We start from the raw sequence: 22,161 nt of genomic DNA, 5'->3' as shown, positions 1-22,161 counted from the left end.
TTAAACCAAAGAAAACCGAAAAAGCCTACAGAGCGGTGACACACCACGTTCCCAGTTCCCCCCGACACCCCCTCAATCAGCCTCAGGCCCAGCCCAACTGGCCTTTCATTCCCGATTCCCGTTCAACCCTAGACCAGTCCAGCAGTCCCTCACGCACGCGGTCAGGCACAGAGCAGAGCATGGCGGCGGCGCCCTAGCTCGTAGCTCGTCCCGACCGCAGGTTCTTCTGGGCTTCTGGCGCGCGCATCCATCGGGCCCCGCTCCTCCCTGCCGCAGGTGAAGCTTCGTCCTACCGGCACCGCCGCACGGGGGAAGCTCTGCGCTGCAGCCGCCGTGGGAGCCCGAGGAGGACAAGATCTGCCACATCGGAGAAGCTCCGCGCCACAACCGCTGCAGCGGTGAAGCTCTCCGTCACATCCGTCGTTGGAGCCCGAGGAAGACGCGAGCCGCCGCGACCGGATGGTAAGCATCTCCCAGATCTCATGCGTGGTTTGTTACTGAATATGGATGGATGTTTTTCCCTTGTTCAGTAGACTGTATACAGCAGCAGAACACTTAATAACATGCATCTCATCTCCCGGATCAGAATATGGATGCGTGTTTTTTTACTAAACATGGATGTGTGGTGTTAGTTCCTATTTAGTTACTGAACATGGATGGATGCATGGTTTCACTAGTTTGTTACTGAACATGGGTGTTTCCTATTTAGTTTTCCAGCAACTCTTTTAGTATTAGTTCTGCTGATGGTCACTGATACTGAATGAAAATTACCTGACTTATTTTTTCAGGTGTCCGAGAGTGTTAGAGTTAACCTTGGTGCTGGTTCTGCTGCTGATCAACCTCTCTCAATAGATCCTGATGTTACCCCTGGCAGTGTGGGGTGGGGGGGGCGAGGGGGGGGAGTCGCAAGAGGTCAAAGGCATGGATGCACTTCACAATTCAGAAAGATTATCCTGATCATGCTAATTGCAACTACTGTGATGTTGTACTGGGTTGCAAATCCGCATCGGCAGGTACTGCTTCTTTAGTCAACCATTTGAAGATTTGCAAAAAGAATCATGCCCACATATGTAGCACTCAGTCCGAGCTTACCTACCAAGTTAGCGAAGATGGTAATTCGGTGGTTCCTTGGCAATACATTGAGAAAGAAGTTAGTGAAGCATTTGCTCGCATGATAGTGATAGATGAGCTTCCATTCATATTCACAGAGAAATAAGGTTTTAGGTTGTTCATGTCTAAAGCTTGCCCAAGGTTCACTGTACCATCTAGGACAACTATGTATAGAGATATCATTGCTCTTTATGAATCTGAGAAAGCTATGCTTAGAAAATATTTCATTGAATCACGTCAAACTGTTTGCCTCACCACTGATACATGGACATCAAAAAGACAACAAAGCTACATGGTCCTTACTGCACATTTCATTGATTCTGGGTGGAATCTTAGAAAAAAATTATTAACTTTGTCTTGGTAGATGGACACAAAGGGGATGACATTGGGAAATCATTAGAAAAATTACTTATTGAGTGGGGCATTGAGTGGGTGTGCACTATTACTATTGATAATGCAAGTTCTAATGACACTTGCTTAGCCTACATGAAGAGGTCTTTGACTAATAGGGGTTGTACACATGCAAGAAGTCAGTATCTTCACATGAGGTGTGTGGCACATATTGTTAATCTAGTGGTCCAAGATGGGCTAAAGATAATGTGCCATCCAATAAATAGAATTCGAAGTGCTATCAAGTTTGTGAGAGCCTCCCCAACTAGATTGGATTTATTTAAAAAGTGTGTGCAACTTAGCAAGGTAGCGAGTAAAGGTTTGATTAATGTTGATGTGGTTACTAGATGGAACTCCACATTTATAATGCTAGAGACTGCTGAGAAATTTGAGAGGGCATTTGAGCAATATGCACTTCAGGATCCCAACTACAAGACTGAGTTAGAAAAAACTGGTCCAGAACCTAAGCCTGATACTCCTGATCAGCGGGGTCCTCCAACTCAAAGTGATTGGGTGTATGTTCGTGAGTTCAAACAATTCCTGCAACACTTCTATCTCCTCACTAATAAGGTTTCTGGCACTAAGTACGTTACAACCAACACCTTCTTGGAAGATATTGCTGATGTACATTTTATGTTGAGTGAATGGAGTGACCATGTGATCTGTGGTGATGATGAAATATTTAAATGCATGGCTACCAAGATGAAAACCAAGTATGAGAAGTACTGGGGTGATCCTGAAAAGATTAACAAGTATATATTCATTGCTGCCATCCTTGATCCAAGGTATATGGTTGATTGGTTTTTCATTTGTCATATATATAGCTGTTGTTCTTAATGCCCTGCTAACTTGTCTTGTCGTGTCTTAATTCTTTATGCAAGGACCAAGGAATCTCATTTCTTTAAGGACACGATTGAAGACACCTATGGCAGTATAATAGGTAATAGAATCTTGACATCTTCCCACAATGAATTTGTCTCTCTTTTTGGAGAATACAGAGAATTATATGGAACCAGTACTCCTAGGGAATTAGCATCACAAGCTCGTCCTAGTTCAAATGCTTCTGAAAGTTCTCTAGTGAGGTCACGATACAACCAGAAAAGAATGAGAGTTTGCGGAGAGGGCAACACTAGCACAAATACCAGAACTGAATTAGACAAGTACCTAGCTGAGGACACAGAAGAGTTGACTGCTGAATTTGACCTTCTTGAATGGTGGAAGTGCAATGCTCCTCGCTTTCCCGTCCTTTCAAAAATGGCTCATGATATACTAGCAATCCCCATCTCTACAGTTGCTTCTGAATCAGCTTTCAGCACTAGTGGTCGTATTCTCGATGACTTCAGAAGCTCTTTAACACCAGCGACACTGCAATCGTTGATATGCACACAAGATTGGTTGCGCTCTAAGTGTATCAATGTTGAAGCTGATCTTGCTGAGTTGACCAGGCTGGAGGAAGGTATTTAAATGAATGTGTATTTCAATTACTTCAATGATCATGCAACATCAATGCTATTTAATTGATCATGCAATATTTATGTTGTTTTTGTAGAAGTGGGTGCCATTCATTTAATTGATAATGTGACAATATCGATTAATTGATCTTCATGCGTGGAGCTGGAGTGGAAAATTGCTGCCTGAAGCCCTAAAGTGATGAAACAAATGCCATTTTATCTCGATCTGCACCTTTTGTTTGTGTGTGTGTGTGTGTTGCACATGTACTGTACTACGCTGAACTTTGGTTGTTCCAGAATTTGCACTTTGTACTGAAGTTTGTATTTTGATGTATTCCAAAATTTCATGTGTGCTTGTACTGGGCATGTTTAGTTCTGCTTGTGCTTGTACTGGACAAGTTTTTCTTCCAGAATTATTTCGTGTGGTTTCACTGTACATGTACTAACTTAGTGCTTGTAGTTGTACTCGTAGTCTTCTACTAGATTGTTGTACTGGAACATAAATTCTTCATGTTTCAAAATTTCTTCAAGTAGGTAACCAGGTTGTAGTTGTATTGGACAAGTACTAAATTTGTTTTTCCATGTGGCCAAACCATATGTTGATTAAAAATTCGCGTCAACTTTGGTTATTTTGGTTATTACCGAAACCAAACCGAAAGCAAATGGTTATTACCGAAACCGAACCGTATCTATGTATAAAATCGTATAAACTCAAGTATAAAAACCGTATAAACCAAAACCATATAAACCGAACCGAATCAAACCGAAAAAACTGAATGCACAGGCTGAGGCTGAGGTATGGTATGGTAATTGGGAGGGCAGGTCTTGGATGGGATGAGAAAAGAGGACAGTTGACAAGACAACACAATGCATCTTTCAATAATCACGATGGGTCCAGATTCTTTCAATGGCACTGTTCACACGCCATGACAACGGTGCTGTGCCGACGCAATAAAGGTAATACTGTCCATTAGTATTAATGATTTAGTAGCACGCAGATTAGGCTGGTCACAACGGGCAAGAACATAAGCTAGTAACTTACACACTTCCCTAGACTATGTTGCTACCTCCATAGTGGGTAGGAATATCTATATAGTGTCATGCAACAATGTATTTATTAGGTTATAGACTCATTGTTTTTTGGAGTGTGTGATGTTCCGGTAACTTAACTAGTTACCACAAGCACCTCTCTCTTCATTAAATATGTGCCACATAAGCAAAGTTGTATTGGAGTGTGTGATATTACTCCTAAATTCCTCCCTATTGTGACCAGCCTTAGTAACCCCATCTTAATTCATGTTATACTAGACGCCAAATTAGAAAAAACGTCCAAACAGAACGCTCACATTGGGCACATTTCGGGGTTAACAATGTGGTTATAATAAATGGACATGCAACACGTGTACATCTTCGACGTGTGGAACATTTAGTCGAAACACATCAGTGGCTAATGCAACCAGTTCCGTCTGTTAGCCAGCTAATTGAACATGTCTTTTCATGACAGTAGCGCTGGCCATACGAGTGTCCAAGTTACTTTTCTCAGAACGTGTGAGAGGACACGATGTGTGCCAAGGAACACTGATGTAGGCATTGGATACTGGCTAGATTCTCAACCAACTGCTGCGCAATACACGGGCAGGAAAGGCTCTACAGACTACAGGGCGACAGCAAGCGTGAATACAGGAAAGGCTCGCATCCCAATAGGATCTGGACGGACGAGATTGCGACAAAGATAAGTTTTAAAAATGAATGGCAATCAATCGAGTTGAAAGGTTTTCCAAGGACTGGTCAAGTCCAAGTCTTCGTGTCCTTTCAAATAATTAGCGTGCCACAGTCCGTGACTGCGAGAGGACTGGGGTGACATATTTGAACACCCCGGCGTAGCTAGGAACTCGGGAGCACGCATCCACTCCTACCCATTCGGCAAAGATGGAGCTGGGGTGTTCTGGGTTTCTTCTTTCTTGCCATGTTCTTCTCTGCCTTTCTGCGATTTGGGCGCTGGCCATGGCCGATGTACCGTCCGGCCAGCGTCCCGGCTGCCCGGCCAAGTGCGGGGACATCGACATCCCGTTCCCGTTCGGCATCGGCGAGCAGTGCGCTTTTCACAGCGGCTTTGCACTCAGCTGCACGAGCATCAACGGCACCATGAAGCCCTTAAAATGGAATATCGAGGTGACCAAGATCTCCGTGCCAGAGGGCAAGGCCTGGATGAACACCAGGACGATCTCATGGCAGTGCTATGACCCAGTCACTGACACTATGAACTACCGCAACGGATGGGCGAACTTCACTAATTCTCCTTTCTGGATATCGGAAGTGAACAACAAGATCTTTGTCATCGGGTGTAATACTCTCGCTTATATGATGGGTTCTTCTGTAAGTACTTCGCCTTCTTTTTTATACTGAAATTGATCTAGTGAAAATGTTTTGGAAACCAGTTTTTTATTTTCCATAGTTCTAATATAACTTCCAGGGAGTAAAAACGGCTGTTTTCAGTTTTCCCCAGTACTTGTCCATTATTACAGACAACCAAACAAATGATATCTTAATAGTTAACACAACAGAGCAGTGCGCGGAGGACAAAAAATTAATTAAGGTGGGGCGAACTCTAAAGCCTAATAAATGATTTGATGCAATATCAAAATAGCCTTTATGCAATAATAGTACACATCATTTTACGTGATTTAAAATTAATTCAAATACAATGGAAACGCAGGCATATTTAAATAAATCAAAGATTGTGAAGCTATTATCTGCAAATTTACATCATAAATTCACAACAGGAAAATGTAGAAATTTATAGCCCTTGGAGTGATGTACTTTTTTTTAGAGAGGGCGCGTTTTTTTATTTGTTGAGAAAAAGAGTATTTTTATTTGAGAAAGAGAGAGAGAGCGTGGTGTACTGGTGCGTGCGTACCGATCGCTTTGTCGAACGATGCCCAGCAACAGGAGCTCATGGGCCCAAATAAGCTGTATCGAACCTGCACGAGCGACCAGCCCCTCCAGTTTTTCGTTCTTCTCATTTTTTTCTAGCGTCCGTGACTCCACGCATAAACCAGCCAAGGACAGCGTATGCGTACCTGACTACCTGTACAATTCTTTTTACTCAAATTCAAGGTAGGGCGAGGAGCTCCGCCAGTGAACACAGCGTGTGATTGTGTGATGAAGCACGTATATATGGTGCACGAGTGGTCTGACGATTTGCTTGTATCTCACGTATGATAGGGACATGTTTCCCAATGAAAAAGGATTCATTTTTCTGAATTAGGTTCACTTCTCGCTAACCTCCCCTTCCTCTTTCGGGTTTTCATCTTGCTTTGTGTGTTGTGCTGGGCTTTCGCCCCCTGTTATCTCTGTTCCTTGGGTCTGATCCCCCGTAAACTGCCATTTTGCCGTCTGGTGAAATGAAATGTTCACGTCAGCAATTTGCCTTAGGTGACCTTTAAACAAAAACAGGAAAAAAAATTGCAAGTAAACTTACGATCTATTCATCAATCAATATATATAGTACAAAGAACACTAGAAGTAAAACAAGATTCAAGTACACGCAGTGTAAGTTTGGTTCAAGGCATCTCATATTCTCATGTACTACATTTCTTGGGTGTAGTATGTAATAGGTTGCTCGTCAACCTGCAAGAACGTCACCTTGATGAATGGCACATGCTCCGGCGCCGGCTGCTGCCAAGTTGATGTCCCGACAGGCGTACGGTTTTATAGTGGCAATTTCGACCAAAACTACAACACCACGGAAATATGGCGTTACAGCCGCTGCAGCTACATGGTATTGATGGAAGAGGCGGCTTTCAACTTCCGCACTAGCTATGTCAAATCCACGGTGTTTTATGATATATACAATGGGACAGTTCCACTTGTCCTGAACTGGCGAGCAAGACCGTGGACTTGCGACGTAGCTCAGAAGAACATGAGCTCCTACGCATGCGTCAGCAACCACAGTGGGTGTGTAAACGTAACTTCCACCACCGACGAGCCAGGTTATCGCTGCAAGTGCTCTGATGGATACGAGGGCAACCCTTACATCACGGATGGATGTCAAGGTTTCTTCCCTTTTGCTGCCTTGTACATTTGATATGAACACTCGTGTATCTTAGTTAATTCATGGGTCACCTGTATGCACACCAGTTTGGCAACTTGAACTGAAAACAATTGTTTTGTTCCAGATATTAATGAGTGCCTTAAAGATGCTACTCTCTGCGGCTCTGGAATCTGCGAGAACAGGGCAGGGCATTACACCTGCTCATGCGGCCGAGGATATTATATGACGAATGGCGTTTGCGTGCCAACGTCTCAGACCCCAGTGCTTGTAGGTGAGTATTCTCTTCAACGAGAACTACACTGATGCCACACACGGGCAGCAGTCTAAAATTTCTGTACCGTACTATGAAACTGAACTGCAATTTGATAGACCTGCTTTATATTCAACGTAATGCATCCAAGCCGAATGCCTTATATGAATAGCTTGGTAGTATCAGGGAAGAACTTCCATGGATTTAAGTATTTCAGTTCATGTCCTATTTCAGTCTGTATATAATCTATATTGAAACATCCAAAACATCTTATAATTGAAAATGAAGGGAGTACCTGTTTTATATTTAAGGCAAAAAATAGTTGTATTTGGCGAAATTTCAGGCTGCACTGTGAGAAACTGAAAATACAAGTCAACAAGTAGTTTCTCCCTCTCTCTTGGGTATTAATATATTAATTTGTTGTGCAAATAGGGATGTTTGATTGGATGCTTTCTAGAACTCCATGCATCCAAGCGGAATGCTTTATCTGAATAGCTTGATAGTATCAGTGAAGAACCTCTCCATGGATTTAAGAATTTCAGTTCATGTCCTATTTCCGATTGGTCTCTGTTTCACACTTGCACTGATGTTGTATTCGACTTGTCCATGTTTATCCGGCAAACTTTTCTGCTCTAATTTCGAATTCATGATCTTGATATCAGCATGGCTCAGCTGGCTATCATGTGATGGATTATTCTGACATGGCTTAAGCATTTAGTTCGTTTAGCTCGTGCAGCTATAAGACTACAATATTTCCACTCAAATTGACATTTTGCCTCTATTCTTACTTTCACAGTGGGCCTAGGAGTTGGCTGTGGCATCATTCTCTTATCTCTGGTGTTTGGTGTGTTCTTTGTAAAACATAAGCTCCAAATACTCAGAGCCAAGAAACTGCGAGAAAAATTCTTCGAGCAGAACAGAGGGTTGCTACTTGAGCAATTGGTTGATAAAGATATTGCTGAAAGGATGATCTTCAGCTTGGAAGAACTTGAGAAGGCCACAAACAAGTTTGATGAGGCACGCAAGCTAGGCAGCGGAGGACATGGTACGGTATACAAGGGTATTTTATCAACTCAACATGTTGTTGCCATAAAAAAATCAAAAAATACAATTCAAAGAGAGATCTAAGATTTCATAAATGAGCTTGCCATCCTTTCGCAAATTAACCACCGAAATGTCGTGAGAATGTTTGGATGCTGCCTCGAGACAGAAGTCCCATTATTGATTTATGAGTTCATCTCAAATGGGACACTCTCTAGCCATCTCCATGTTGAAGGACCCCAGTCTTTGTCATGGAGAGATCGATTGAGGATCGCTTTTGAGACTGCAAGTTCACTGGCCTATTTACATTCTTCGGCCTCGACGTCAATAATCCATAGAGATGTCAAGTCTGATAACATATTGCTCGATGATCACTTAACAGCAAAAGTGTCAGACTTTGGAGCATCTCGAGGTATTCCCATTGATCAAGCAGGAGTTACAACAGCTATTCAGGGAACATTTGGCTACTTGGACCCAGAATACTATCAAACAAGCCGACTAACCGATAAAAGTGATGTTTATAGCTTTGGTGTGATACTTGTGGAGTTGCTCACAAGAAAGAGGCCAAATTCTTTCAGGTCATCAGACCGTGTAAGTTTGATTGCAGAGTTCAACCTACTCGTCGGTAAGGATAAACTGTTTGAAATATTAGACCCGCAAGTCCTCTTGGAGGGAGCACAAGATGTTGAAGCGGTTGCAGCATTATCAGCGACATGTTTGAGCTTGAATGGCGAGAGGAGGCCGACCATGAGACAAGTGGAGATGACACTTGGAAGGTTGTTAGGGACGGAGAATAACACAAGACACGAGGTTAATGACGAGCAAAATTATGCCTCATTTCAGATTAGTCAAGACGAGGGCATCAATTGCAGTAAGCACAACAGTGTTGAACAACTAGCTTTACTATCTTCTAGCAGCTTTCCTCGGTGACATCTAATAACTTCAAGTAACCCAAAGCCAGGGAGCATGAGCTGTTGCTACCATCTGAATTTTGTTTCCGTAGTTTCTTTGGTTCAATAACTGAGTTGTACAACGGTGTATACCATGAACTTTGTAATGTGTTGCAAGTACATCGTTTTGGTCAATTCTCTTCTTCTCTATGAGAAGGCAGAGCTCATCCCGGTTGCTAAAAAAAATCCACTAGAACACAAATGATCTAGTAAAGTTATTGAGCTCGAGATGGCATAAATTAAGATTCTCAGTGATAACCGTGTTCGTGTTGAATAGTGCACATCTGCTATACTGAAATAGGCAGGATCTTACTGCTGGAAATATTTGGTCACAGCCTGAAAATTCTTTCTTTGGAAGGATAGGAGTTTCCATCATTGTTTGGTGATGTCAATCCTTGATCTCATCTACTGCTTGTCGTATGCATGCATGACCAGTAAGATGACAGTACAAAATCTGGGGCGCATATATGGTCCAAATCGGAATTTCTGAAGCCAACTTTGCTGACTTTCAAAATAAACCCGAATTCGAGACAGTGCTCTGAACCTCTTCTATAAATGTATCTTAGTGTAAGCCAACGCAAGATCTGTACTAGTAGTTCGGTACATGTTTGTACATCGTGAACCTCCTTTAGTTTTTTTTGTTTTGATTTTCTTATATGGCCTGCCCACCGGTGTGTTTGCTTCGATGTTCTAGCCATAGTTTGTTCTACATCACCAAGGGATTGTTCAAGTGGCGTGGAGTTTCTACACCCAGGAGCATGCAAATAAAAAAACACAAATTCAAAAAAATCTGAAAAAAAATTGTGACATACTTTCTTAAATGTTTGTTGTGCATGCAAAATTTCATCGCAAAATCACATTAATGGAAGGCGTGGTAAAAAAACAAAATCGATGCTTTGAAAATATTACTTACAAAAGCATTTTAGAGCTCTGATTTTTTTTTGCATGACTCCCACCAATATGATTTCATGATGAAATTTTGCATGCACGACAAACATTTGTGAAAGCATGTCACAAAAAAATTCAGACTTTTTTATTTTTTTTATTCTACAGTTCACACTAGAAACATTTGTTCCTCGAAAAGGAGAATATATTAATATCGCGCATATACCAATTACACTCAGCCTCTGCACCTACAATATATCACAAAGACATCCAAGGTGCACACAGCCAAAGGAGAAGATAAAAAGAAAGGAAAAAAAAGAAAGATCCTGCCACAGCAATAGACTCCTCTCAACAGCAGCACATTTACCACCACCTAATACAACACCTGAAAAACATAAAAGGTCTCTAAAAACAACGCCTTCAAGAAGGGAATAGTGCACAAATGCCATCATTGCCCGATCGAAGATCTTAGGTTTTCACCCTGAAGAAAGTCCGCGCTCTCAAAACAATTCCTTCAGCAAGGCAATCGGCAGGCACAACCAATGAAGGTCAGATCTTAGGTTTTCACCCTGAAAGTCACGACCCGACACTCGAGGAGTACCACCAAAAATGACATCCGCCAGTGTTGCCGCCTCCACTTATCATTGCTTCTCCTGAGAGTTATCTGACACCTGGCTGACTCCATTGCCTCCAAGGCTCCGCCCGTCTAACTGATCCTCCGGTCTCGGCCACCATGACCTTCTTCACCGCTGTCTTCACCGTGGAAATCGCGAAGCCGACATGTCCCAAGGTGTCATCAATCAATAGAGCTTCGTGCCACACCCTTAGGACCTCGTAGGCTGATATGGGCGTGCACGACCGGAATCTAACCGATCCAAATATCATGAGCAAGATTCCGGCGGCCGTCCCGGAACACGTCGATGGCCAGATCGAGGAGGAGCGATCACGCAGTCCATTGCCCAGATGCGAGAAGAGTACGAGGACCGCCACATTAATCATCACGACAACAGGCCCCACGCCACCCCGATCCATCCTGTCGCCGCTAGGTCGGGCCAGCACCACCACAGTACCTAGCAGCCGGCGCCGCCAGGCACCATCGCGCCAGCCTACAACCACGTCCTAGAGGCATCGATCCGCACAAGCCCATCCAAGCCACACGAGATTGCCGCCACGAGATGGTGCAGACCTCACCCGGATCGACACCACCACCGGAAGACCGCCGGAGGCACCATCCACCACCGCCACACCCGCCGCAAGGGGCAAGTGCTGCACCACCGAGACGAGGATGGCCACGAAGGCAATCTGAAGGCCGGCGGCGCCAAGATCTGGACCACCAGCCCCGGCCGTCAAGAACGCTCCATCCCCGCCAAGCTCCTGAGCATCCTCGTCATCGTCGACCCTTGCCAGACGCCCGCCGAAGACCTCCGCTCCACCCCGCAGCCGACCCATACAGATCGGGAGTGCGCTGCAGAGCCGCGGCCACATGCCATCGAGGCCGAGAGAACGAAAGCGGAGGTTGCCCAGGGAAACCGCCCCGCCGCCGCCATCATTGGATATGCCCGGGCTTTGCCGGCGGCGGCGAGACGTCGAGGATCAAAGGAAGAAAGCCCCTGGCGATGTACATGAGTCGCCCCCCGTGTCGCCAGAGGAGGGCGATGCGGGGGTGGGCTGAAGATGGTAATTGATGTCTTCATTGCCCTTTAAAAGGGAAGAATTTCACATCCCGGCCTCTGCATGAATTAGGGATGCATACGGTCTTTTTAAGTATGAGTACTAGGATTTTTAATCTTGGTTACGCACCGAACCTAGTCCTCAATAAATATGTGAGTACCAGGCGAGAGCCTCTGTGTCCAATGGCCGAGGACGGAGCACCTCCAACTCCAGTGGCAACCCTCGGGGCGATGGTAACATTCTGCACCTTGGGGATGGCCGAGGGATCAGCCGACCACGCCCACAGCCTGAGGCAGGAGGCGTCTTCCTGTCGAAGCGTGGCGACGTCGAAGTAATGGACGAAGGTGTTTAGCCCCAGCACTTGAGCCGCGACGGAATCAGACCAGGAGTTCAGAGGGATGCTCTCGATGCAGAGATGGACATGGTAGTTGGCTTGGATCACGTCGGAGTGGGAGTCCAGCTTCCAGTTGGTGGCGTGGATGTCTCTGAAGAGGAGGTGAAGGAGGCTATCTTTGCCATGCCTGCGGACAAGGCCCCGGGTCCTGATGGTTTCACTGGCGCCTTTTTCAAGTCATGTTGGAGCACAATAAAGGGGGACATTATGATGGCCATTAGACACTTCTCTGATCTTCATGCCTCCCACTTCCACTGGCTAAACTCTGCGGATGTCGCCCTCATCCCAAAGAAAGATGGTGCTGAGGATATTTTAGACTTTCGCCCCATTAGCCTTATACATGCCATTGCGAAGATTATAGCTAAAGTCATGTCCAACCGATTAGCCCCCCACATGAATAATCTTGTCTCTCAAGCCCAAAGTGCCTTCATCAAAAGGAGATGCATTCATGACAATTTCATGTATGTGCGCAATCTGGCAAGGCGTTTCCACCGCAACAGAACGCCCGCTCTGCTATTCAAGCTTGACATTAAAAAGGCCTTCGACTCAGTTAGATGAGACTACCTCCTTGAGCTGCTAAGCCACCTGGGATTCCCTCCGCGTTTTTGGGGTTGGGTCTCAGCCCTTCTGTCCTCCGCGTCGTCACGAGTTCTGCTCAACGGTGTTCCTGGCTGCCCCATCCCGCTTGGCCAGGGGCTAAGACAGGGAGATCCAATGTCCCCTCTTCTCTTCGTGCTCGCCATCGACCCTCTTCACCATATACTTCGAAAGGCCACTGAGCAAGGCAACCTACACCCGCTTGGCGGTAATGCCATGATGATCCGTGCCTCGCTTTATGCGGATGATGCTGCCGTGTTCCTTGCGCCCATTAAAGCTAACGTTGATTTTTTCACGGACTCCCTTGCGCGGTTTGGAGAGGTCACCGGTTTGACCACGAACTGCTCTAAAAGTTTGGTTGCTCCGATTCGGTGTGGAAACTTAGACCTTGATGATATCCTGCATTCCTTTCCGGCCAGCCGCTCATCATTCCCCATGAAATACCTTGGTTTGCCTCTATCGGTTAAAGGTCTGAAGCGCATCCACTTCCAGCCGCTCGAAGATAAGATCGCTACCCAGCTCACCCCTTGGCTTGGCAAACTAATGGCTGCTCCGGGCAGAGCAGTACTGGTCAAGTCGGTCATCACGGCCATTGCCATTTATTACATGACGGCACTAAATCTTCCAGTTCAGGTCATGAAAAAGATTGATTCCCTTCGACGAGCTTTCCTATGGGCTGGATGTGATAACGTCACTGGTGGCAATTGCAAGATCAATTGGGAGCAGGTGTGCAAGTCCAAGGCTCATGGTGGCCTAAGTATTTTGAATCTGGACAAATTTGCTACAGCCCTTAGAATCCGCTGGCTTTGGGCAGAGTGGGTGGATCCGGTTAAGCCTTGGGTTCATCTGGGAAACCCATGTGATGAAAATGATAAAGATATCTTCGCGGCGGCCACCAAGGTGTTCGTTGGGGATGGCCTTCGTGCCTCTTTCTAGGAATCTGCATGGCTAGATGGGATCAGGCCCAAAGACATTGCACCACATATTTTCGAAATATCGAAGAAAAGGGGCTGTTCGGTCCACAAGGCTTTGCAGGACAACTTTTGGGTCTCCAAGGTGAATACCGCTGAAATCACCAACGTCAGTCATCTTACTGAGTTCGTCAACCTTTGGGGAATGATTTCACATGTTCATCTCCGTCCGGATGTGCCAGATTCTATTACCTGGAAGCTCACTAAGGATGTACTTTATTCGGCGGCGACGGCCTACAAAGCTCAGTTCCTTGGTTTGGTCGACACAGCAATGCCTTTGATGGTGTGGAAAAACTGGGCTCTCCCCAAATGCAAGTTCTTCGCCTGGCTCGTTATCAATAACAGGATTTGGACGGCGGATAGGCTACATCGCCGGGGATGGCCAAACTGCCACCTTTGCCCCCTATGTAAGCAAGTTCAAGAGTCGGCTGCACACCTCCTATTCCAATGCCGCTACACCGTCAGAGTTTGGGGGATGATTAAGACTTGGCTTGGCCTTGTTGATGTGCAGCCTGCAGATTGGGTGGCTGTAGGTTCCGTCAAGGATTGGTGGCAACTCAATGCCTGTAGCATCTCGCAATCTTGGAGGGCGCTCATCTCTTTAATGATGCTTATCTCGTGGGAAATCTGGAAGGAGAGAAATGCTCGTGTCTTCCGCAACACCGCGGTGCCGGTGGGGGTTATTGTTGCTAAAATCAAAGAGGAGGCTTCCATGTGGTGCCTGGCAGGGGCAAAATTTTTGAGTAATGTAATGCCGCGAGAGTAATGCTTTGTAATTCAGCCTTGGGCCAAAACCTCTATTTCTTCTTCTTAATCAATGAAAATGGCAAATCTTTTGCCTTATTTCAAAAAAAAAGTACTCCCAGGTGTAGAAAGGCACTTTCGCTGTTCAAGCTCCATCTCATCCATCACATCTTCGGTATCTAGGCGCCGGTGTCAAAACGTTGCTACGGCCCAGCATCACGATCAAACAATTACTCTTTGATGTGTTGCCTTGATATTCCAGCTAGAGACATGTGGGATTTTCGCGTTCTTCGAAACAGTCGCTCTGCTCCAAGATGGCCGGGGCCCAGGAGGCAGTACGTTTTCTGAGAAGCTCTCGCTGCACGAACGAACGAGGTTCCACTCGTTGGTCCGCCGTGATCGCGGCTCGCCAGAAAAAGAAAGCCCTAGCATGTGGACCAATTCACAGTCCGTAACACGTTTTGTCCTCGGACTGCGCCTGTTACTCGTAGAGACTTTGGATGCAGTGAGGCGGGCCGTAAGCACCACACGTAAAATAAGACGTAAATATTTTTTCCCTATATTTTGAAAAGGAAAAGAACACTTATTATCGTTGCAGCTACGCACAACCGTGTCGAGCTGTCAACTTGGACGTGCAAGTTGAGCCAATCTCTTCGTCGGTTTGTGCTCTAAGTTGGAATAATCTTTTCGTGTGGTTCGATGATTAGGTGGATAGTAGTATCCTCAGTCCATCGGGGTTTAAGTTCTGATGCTCGCATTTATTTCTAGATTTATTTCAGAATTTTTGGCGATGCGCGTTCAGTTGAAGGAGACGTTTCCGTCAACTACGAGACGTCTTTGATGACTTGTTAATCTTAACATGAGCGTCTCATCCACCTAGTGGGGGCGGTGCAAGTGTGCATCATGGACTTTTAGGAAGTTTTTTACGCACCAAATTATATTGAAAGGGCTATCTTTTGTACAATTGCGGGAAGGGGGGGTGCTTTTCCAAGATCCTGTAAACAAAAGATTTACGAGAGGTGTTGGAGAGCTTTTTTTGCCTCGACTTCTCATAAAATGGTAGTTATTTGAGGTTTATGAGAGTTGTTGAGTTCTAACCATCCAATCATAAGTCACAGGTTGGCTACAAAAATACAAAAGCTTATTTGACTTGTAAGATGAAAATAACGTCATTAGGGCATCTCCAACGCAGACCTGTAAACCTCCCGCATACGTCCGAACCACATTGTCAGGACAACAGAAGCCATCCAACACGGACCTGTATCGGTCCGCGGCTTGGTCCGGACGCGATTTCTTTCGCAAGCCAGAGACAAATGGGGGGGTGGGGGGTGGGGGTGGGGGTGGGGGGTGCTCTGCGGGGGTCCGGACAGATCGCGAGCCCGCTTCTGACCGTCCTGGCACACCAACCCCCCCCTTCCGCGCTCGCTTCCCGCCCGGCACCAGTTGCCCGCTTTCATGCCGTTGTAGAGCGCGCAGCTCCACAATGAAGGTGTCTCAGGGCGGACGCAGCCTCTCGCTGCCTCCGCCATTGAAGCGGTGTGCCAACCAAGGGCGCCGCCTGCTGCACACCCGGCTGAACACGCCTCCTCGCCGCATTCAAACGCCTCTATTAAACCCGTGTGGAAGCCGAGGAACCTACTCAAGCCACACGTTCGTTCACGAGCGGGCCGACATTAAATGCAACACTGGGCAAGCTCCTTTCGTCCGCCCTCTATTTAAATGAGGCCAAACGCCGGGCAAGAATCGCACCACCAAGTCCGCCGCTCCCCATCTCCTCATTCCACCACTTTCTCCACCCTTTCGATGGTATCCGACGAGCAGGAAGACCAATTCTCCGGTATAAAAGCCGGGTGGGTGGCCCGCCGGATACGAGCGAGGCAGCTCGCTGCTACTCCACCCCCCTCACCTAGCCCGACGAAGCATGTCACCGCCCCAAGCCGGCGCGTGGTTCAACAACTCGTCGCTCCAAGCCAGCTCACGGAGGACTGGCGGGTTGCTCCAGGTCGGCACGACGGGGAGCACAGCGGCATGGCCATCGTCGCTGTCGTTGACGACGCCATGTCGTACCGCGCCTCCAGTTCCTTCGACCACGTCGTCCGCTATCGATGCACGCGTACCTGTGCAAATGCAGGCAGAGAAAGAAGCCGGCTGCGGGGAGATCGATGAGTCGGCCGCCGGCGCGTCCGCGTCCGCCGCCAACATCGAGGGGGAGTAGAACACGGGAAGCCATCGCCGGTTGGTCCCAGGAAAGCCACCGCCAAGGTGAAGCCTGCGTACACAGCAGGTGTCTTGCCCGGTTCTTCAGCGCAGACCATCTTCGACCCACCGCCTGGGCTCCAGGGAAGCGGAGACGCCCCCTTCCACTCTGATGAGCGATAGGGAAGCAAGGCGCTCTTTGCGCTGAAACATATACCTCCAGGGATCCTGGCAGTCCGGTGAGCAGGCTGACGGACATGGGAAGACAAGTCGCGGCCGGCCGTCTACTAGCGTAGTGTATATGTGTTGTGGTGGAGCTCCACGCGACCGTACGTACACATAGTTTTACCTTTTTAATTAAAATATATCCAAATTGTAAACGTTTTCGTCTGGTTTACGTGAAATTCATCATGTTTATATGAAATCTGGACTTATTTGAATGAATTTCGTCCGGTTGGTTCGAGTTGTTGTGAGAATATATGCGGCTACGGTTGGATGGCGGCCTCCCGCATCTGTGTCAGCGGACCGGACCTTCCTATTCGCGAATGGATGCAAGAGAAAATTTGCGGGTTGCTTTTGAAAATGCCCCTAGATTCTACCAACATACATAGTTTGGTTCAAGACGTCACATATTCTCATGTACTACTACACTTTTTGGGTGCAGTATTTAATAGGTTGCAAGTCAACGTGCGACGACACCTTGATGGATGGCACATGCTCCGGCGCCGGCTGCTGCCAATTTGATGTCCCGACAGGCGTACGGTTTTATAATGGTAATTTCGACCAAAGCTACAACACCACGGAAATATGGCATTACAGCCGTTGCAGCTACATGGTATTGATGGAAAAGGAGGCTTTCAACTTCCGCACTAGCTATGTCGAATCCACGGTGTTTTATGATGCATACAATGGGACAGTTCCACTCGTGCTGAACTGGCGGGCAGGACCGCTGAGTTGCGACGAAGCTCAGAAGAACATGAGCTCCTATGCATGCGTCAGCGACCACAGCGCGTGTGTAAACACCACCGGCGACAAGCCAGGTTACCGCTGCAGGTGCTCCGATGGATACGAAGGCAACCCTTATATCCAGAACGGATGCCAAGGTTCTTTCCCTTTTGATGTCTTGTACATTTGACATGAACGCTCGTGTACCTTGATTCATGAGTCACATGTGTATGCACACCTTGGAAGTTGATCCGGAAAAAAATGTTTTGTTGCAGATATTGACGAGTGCCTTCAAAATGCTACTATCTGCGGCTCTGGAATGTGTGAGAACACGGCAGGGCATTACACCTGCTCATGTCGACGTGGAAAAAATTGGACTAATGGCAATTTTTTGAACCGAAGACTAATGGCAATTGTCAATCCCGTTTTCTAGTGATGCCTGTTGTAGGTGAGTTATTCTCTTTGTGAGCACTATATATAACATACATACTACTTATGAATGATTAATCGGACATCTGTAGGAAACTTACAGACTTTATACTATTATTATAGTCCAGTCCACTATTATTATGTTGTTGAACAAGTAACAACGACCCGTGTTCGGCAAACTTTATCTTGGCCTACCAAACTCATCAACCAGTATTTTTCTTTCTCCTCGACAGAGTACTTTAAGTTGTCACTGCTCAACAAAATTACATTAGTATTGAACAGGCCCGTATCTCCACGGGAGCAACCGGAGCACCTGCACAGGGCCCCCAAAATTCTGGGGCCCCCTTTTTTCACGTAGTGTACTAGCATCACCACCACAGTTTGGTTAGGCATTCGTTAAGTGATTTACCAACAAGAAAAATAGTAGCCAACCATGGAACCAAACCACTGACCGAGGCATTCTTACGTGTCTTTCTACTCATTTTCAATTAAATCAGCCTCTTCATAAAATCTGAACCATTGGAGTTCTGTTTCATTGCTTGGTCCATGATTGTGGCACAGAGCAGTTGGGAGCCCCATGCTTTGCCGCTTCATGGTTTGCATCCGCCTAAACTTGCCATAATTTAGTTTGCAACCACAGAAATTTCCTGCCAATTTTTTTCTCACGAACTAAACTTGTCATCCTAGATGAACAAAATTTGTCATGAAAAATGTTCGATTTGACATGCCTAAAATCTGATATTCGCTGGATATTCATGTCCTATTTTAAGTGGCTTAAAAATGGGGCCTAAATTTTAATTTCGCACCGGGGCCCTAATTTTGGTGGTACGGCCCTGGTATTGAACAGATGTATTATAAATATAACTCTAGTCGCCTTAGTGACTGCTTTAGCATCTGCATGCATGATCCAAGAGAGAAGAAAGCTACAGAAGATGAAACGAGACTACTTTCGGCAGCACGGTGGTCTGATATTATTTGATGAGATGAGGTCAAAGCAAGGTATTTCATTCAAAATTTTCACGGAAGAAGAACTACAGGAAGCCACGAACAGGTTTAGTGAGCAACAAGTACTGGTCAAGGGGGCTATGGGACTGTGTACAAGGGGATTCTTGAGGGCAACGTGGAAGTAGCGGTGAAGAGATGCAAGACCGCCGACGAGCAACAAAAGAAAGAATTTGGTAAAGAGATGCTAATCTTATCTGAAGTCAACCATAGAAACATTGTGAAGCTCCTTGGGTGTTGCCTCGAAGTGGAAGTCCCCATGCTAGTATATGAGTTCATCCCAAATGGCACCCTCTTCCAGCTCATACACGGTAACCATGCCCTACGTATCTCCTTGGCTACTCGCTTGGGGATCGCCCACGAGTCGGCCGATGCGCTCTCCTATCTTCACTCATCGGCTTCGACACCGATCCTCCATGGTGATGTCAAGTCCTCCAATATTCTTCTTGATAGGGACAACAAAGCCAAAGTAGCTGACTTTGGTGCCTCCATCCTGGCACCGATTGATAAGTCACAATTCATCACACTTGTACATGGTACTTGCGGGTACCTCGACCCGGAGTACATGCAAACCAACCTGCTGACAGACAAGAGTGACGTATACAGCTTTGGGGTTGTTCTTTTGGAGCTACTCACGGGCAAGTTACCTTTTAATTTCAATCCGGATGTCCTTGTCCATGAAAAGAGCCTAGCGATGATGTTTATGTATGCCATGAAGGAGAATAAGCTCGAGAAAATCTTGGATGTTGAGCTCAAGGACGGGGATAACACAGAGATTCTTGAAGAGATTGCGGAGCTAGCGATGCGTTGCTTAGAGATGTGTGGTGACAATAGGCCATCGATGAAGGAAGTTGCTGAAAAGCTTGATAGTCTGAAGAAGGTGATGCAACATCCATGGGTGCAGCGGAACCCTCAAGAGATGGAATGCCTACTTGCGGAGCCCTCATCGGTGGTCAGCTCGACAATAACCAGTGCTGAATATTTCAGCATCGAGAAGGGAGCTGTTAATAGTCTGTAGTCAGGTCGTTAAGTAATCACGCCATCGCTTTGCTTTGTTTATTTTGTATTCGAAAGCAAGAAATCAGTAGCATCAAAAATAGAATAAACAGTCAATTGTTATAGGTACCTTTATGTTACTGTTCATTTTGCCAATTATACATATACAAATTTCGGTGTTTATATGGTTATGTATCTTCTGGAAAAATGCATATATATGTGAGTTATTATTTCATCAATTTTGCACAGTTCGCTTTTCAAATTTGATTTAGTGTGGTAAATGCTTGATACGTTGTCTAAATCTTTGTATTATATTACCAGTCTTTCGCGAAAAAAAGCAACACTGTTCAAAAACATGTGTTTTGAAAAAAGTTAAGCATATATATGGAAAATGTAAAACATATACAAGGTAAATGTTTCAGTTGTATATGAAAAATGTACAAATGTGTATGGCACAAAGCAGACATCGAAGCATGTATTTAAAAAAATTAATCATTGTTTAAAAAAAAATGTCAAACATGTATAAAAATGTACTTGATGTATATAGAAATTGTAAACATCAAAACACACATTTAAAAAATGTTAATCAGGTATTTTAAAAATGTTGAACATGTATAAAAATAATGTTTCATATGAATACAAAAAATGTACAAGGTGTATGAGAAGAAAGTAGACATCAGAACGTATATAATAAAAGAATAGACGTAAAAAAATATAAGTTTTCAAATATTTTAACCATGAATAGGGAAAATGTTAAATTTCTATATAGAAAATGTTCCTGATGTATCAAAAAATGTTTAATGTGTACCGAAAAAACATGCATTGAACAAAAAAAGAAACCGATGAAAATTGACAAAAAGCACATGAATACGAAGAAAACCAGTAAAAACCAAAAGAGAAAAACAAATAAAACCAAAAATAAAATATAACCCAAAGAAAACCAATGCAAAAATGTTAAATGTGTATAGAAAAAATGTTGACCATATATCAGAAAAATATTAATCTTTTATTTGAAATCTTTTACTCAAGCATTTGAAAATGATAATGTCTATAGAAAAAATTGACCATATATTAAAAAATGTCAATCTTATATTTGAAAAATGTTAATCAACCATTTGAAAAATGTTAAAAGTGTATATAGAAAAAAATTGACCATGTATTCAAGAAATGTTAAACTTATTTGGAAAAATATTAAACATGTACTCCCTCCATACCAAAATAAGTGTCTTGAGCTTAGTACAAATTTGTACTAGAGCTAGTACAAAATTGAGACACTTATTTTGAGACGGAGGGAGTATTAGAGAAATCCTCTTGATATATATGAAAAATGTAGAATAAAAACCAAAATAAACAAAAGAGCCAAAAACGAAACAAAGGAAACCAAATAAAAAAGGAACATGAAAAACAAAACAGAAAAAATAAGTGCAAAAGAATGGAGAAAAATGAATACCGCAAAAAGAAACAAAGAAAGCAAAAGAAACCATTGAAAAATCATGAAAGAAACAAAACCCGAAGAAAAAAGGGAATGTGTACGAAAAGGAAATCGAGGAAAACCCTGAAAGAAACAAAGAAAATGTAACCATGCAGTGAGAAGCTGTTAAAAGTGTATATGAAAAATGTGCCTATTATATAGCAAAAATTCTGAATCTGTACAGAAAAGAAACATGTGTTGAACAAAAAAGAAACAGATGAAAATTGACAAAAAGCACAGGAAAGAGAAGAAAACCAATTAAAACCAAAAAGGAAATAAAATTCAAAAGATAACAATGCGAAAGAATGAATATGAGAAGGAACAAAGAAAAAAGAAAATCAAGAAAACAAATAGAACAATGAGGAAAAACAAAGAAAGAAAGACAACAAATAAAAGACCAGTGAAAACCAAAAAGGAACGAAATAAAAAAATAAAAGGAGAAAATCAGTAAAAACCATGAAAGAAACCAACAAAACCAGCAAAAACAAAAAAACAAAAAACCAAAGAAACCACTAAAGAAATAGAAGAAGCGGAAAGAAAAAGAAATATATTCTTTTTTGAAAAATGAAAGAAAAATCAGGCAAACCAGTACGACACCGAGCGAGCAAGCTGAA

At 44.5% G+C, this 22,161-nt stretch overlaps 2 pseudogenes across 1 annotated transcript; both read left to right on the top strand.

Moving 5' to 3' along the window:
- The first annotated feature begins 4,802 nt into the window (after positions 1 to 4,802).
- On the top strand, positions 4,803 to 9,435 carry LOC125556201 (wall-associated receptor kinase 2-like; annotated as a pseudogene). Its single transcript, XR_015604871.1, has 4 exons — positions 4,803 to 5,327; positions 6,559 to 7,006; positions 7,130 to 7,276; positions 8,052 to 9,435. The product of XR_015604871.1 is annotated as a wall-associated receptor kinase 2-like (transcript).
- A 6,876-nt stretch (positions 9,436 to 16,311) lies between these two features.
- LOC125556200 (putative wall-associated receptor kinase-like 16) lies at positions 16,312 to 20,110 on the top strand (annotated as a pseudogene).
- The last annotated feature ends 2,051 nt before the right edge of the window (positions 20,111 to 22,161 follow it).

This window comes from Triticum urartu, chromosome 5A, assembly GCF_056163025.1.
Source record: "Triticum urartu cultivar PI428250 chromosome 5A, HENAU_Tu73, whole genome shotgun sequence".
NCBI classification, from domain to species: domain Eukaryota; kingdom Viridiplantae; phylum Streptophyta; class Magnoliopsida; order Poales; family Poaceae; genus Triticum; species Triticum urartu.
Note: the sequence above shows the minus strand (reverse complement) of the source record. Positions and strands in the feature narration are given on the sequence as shown.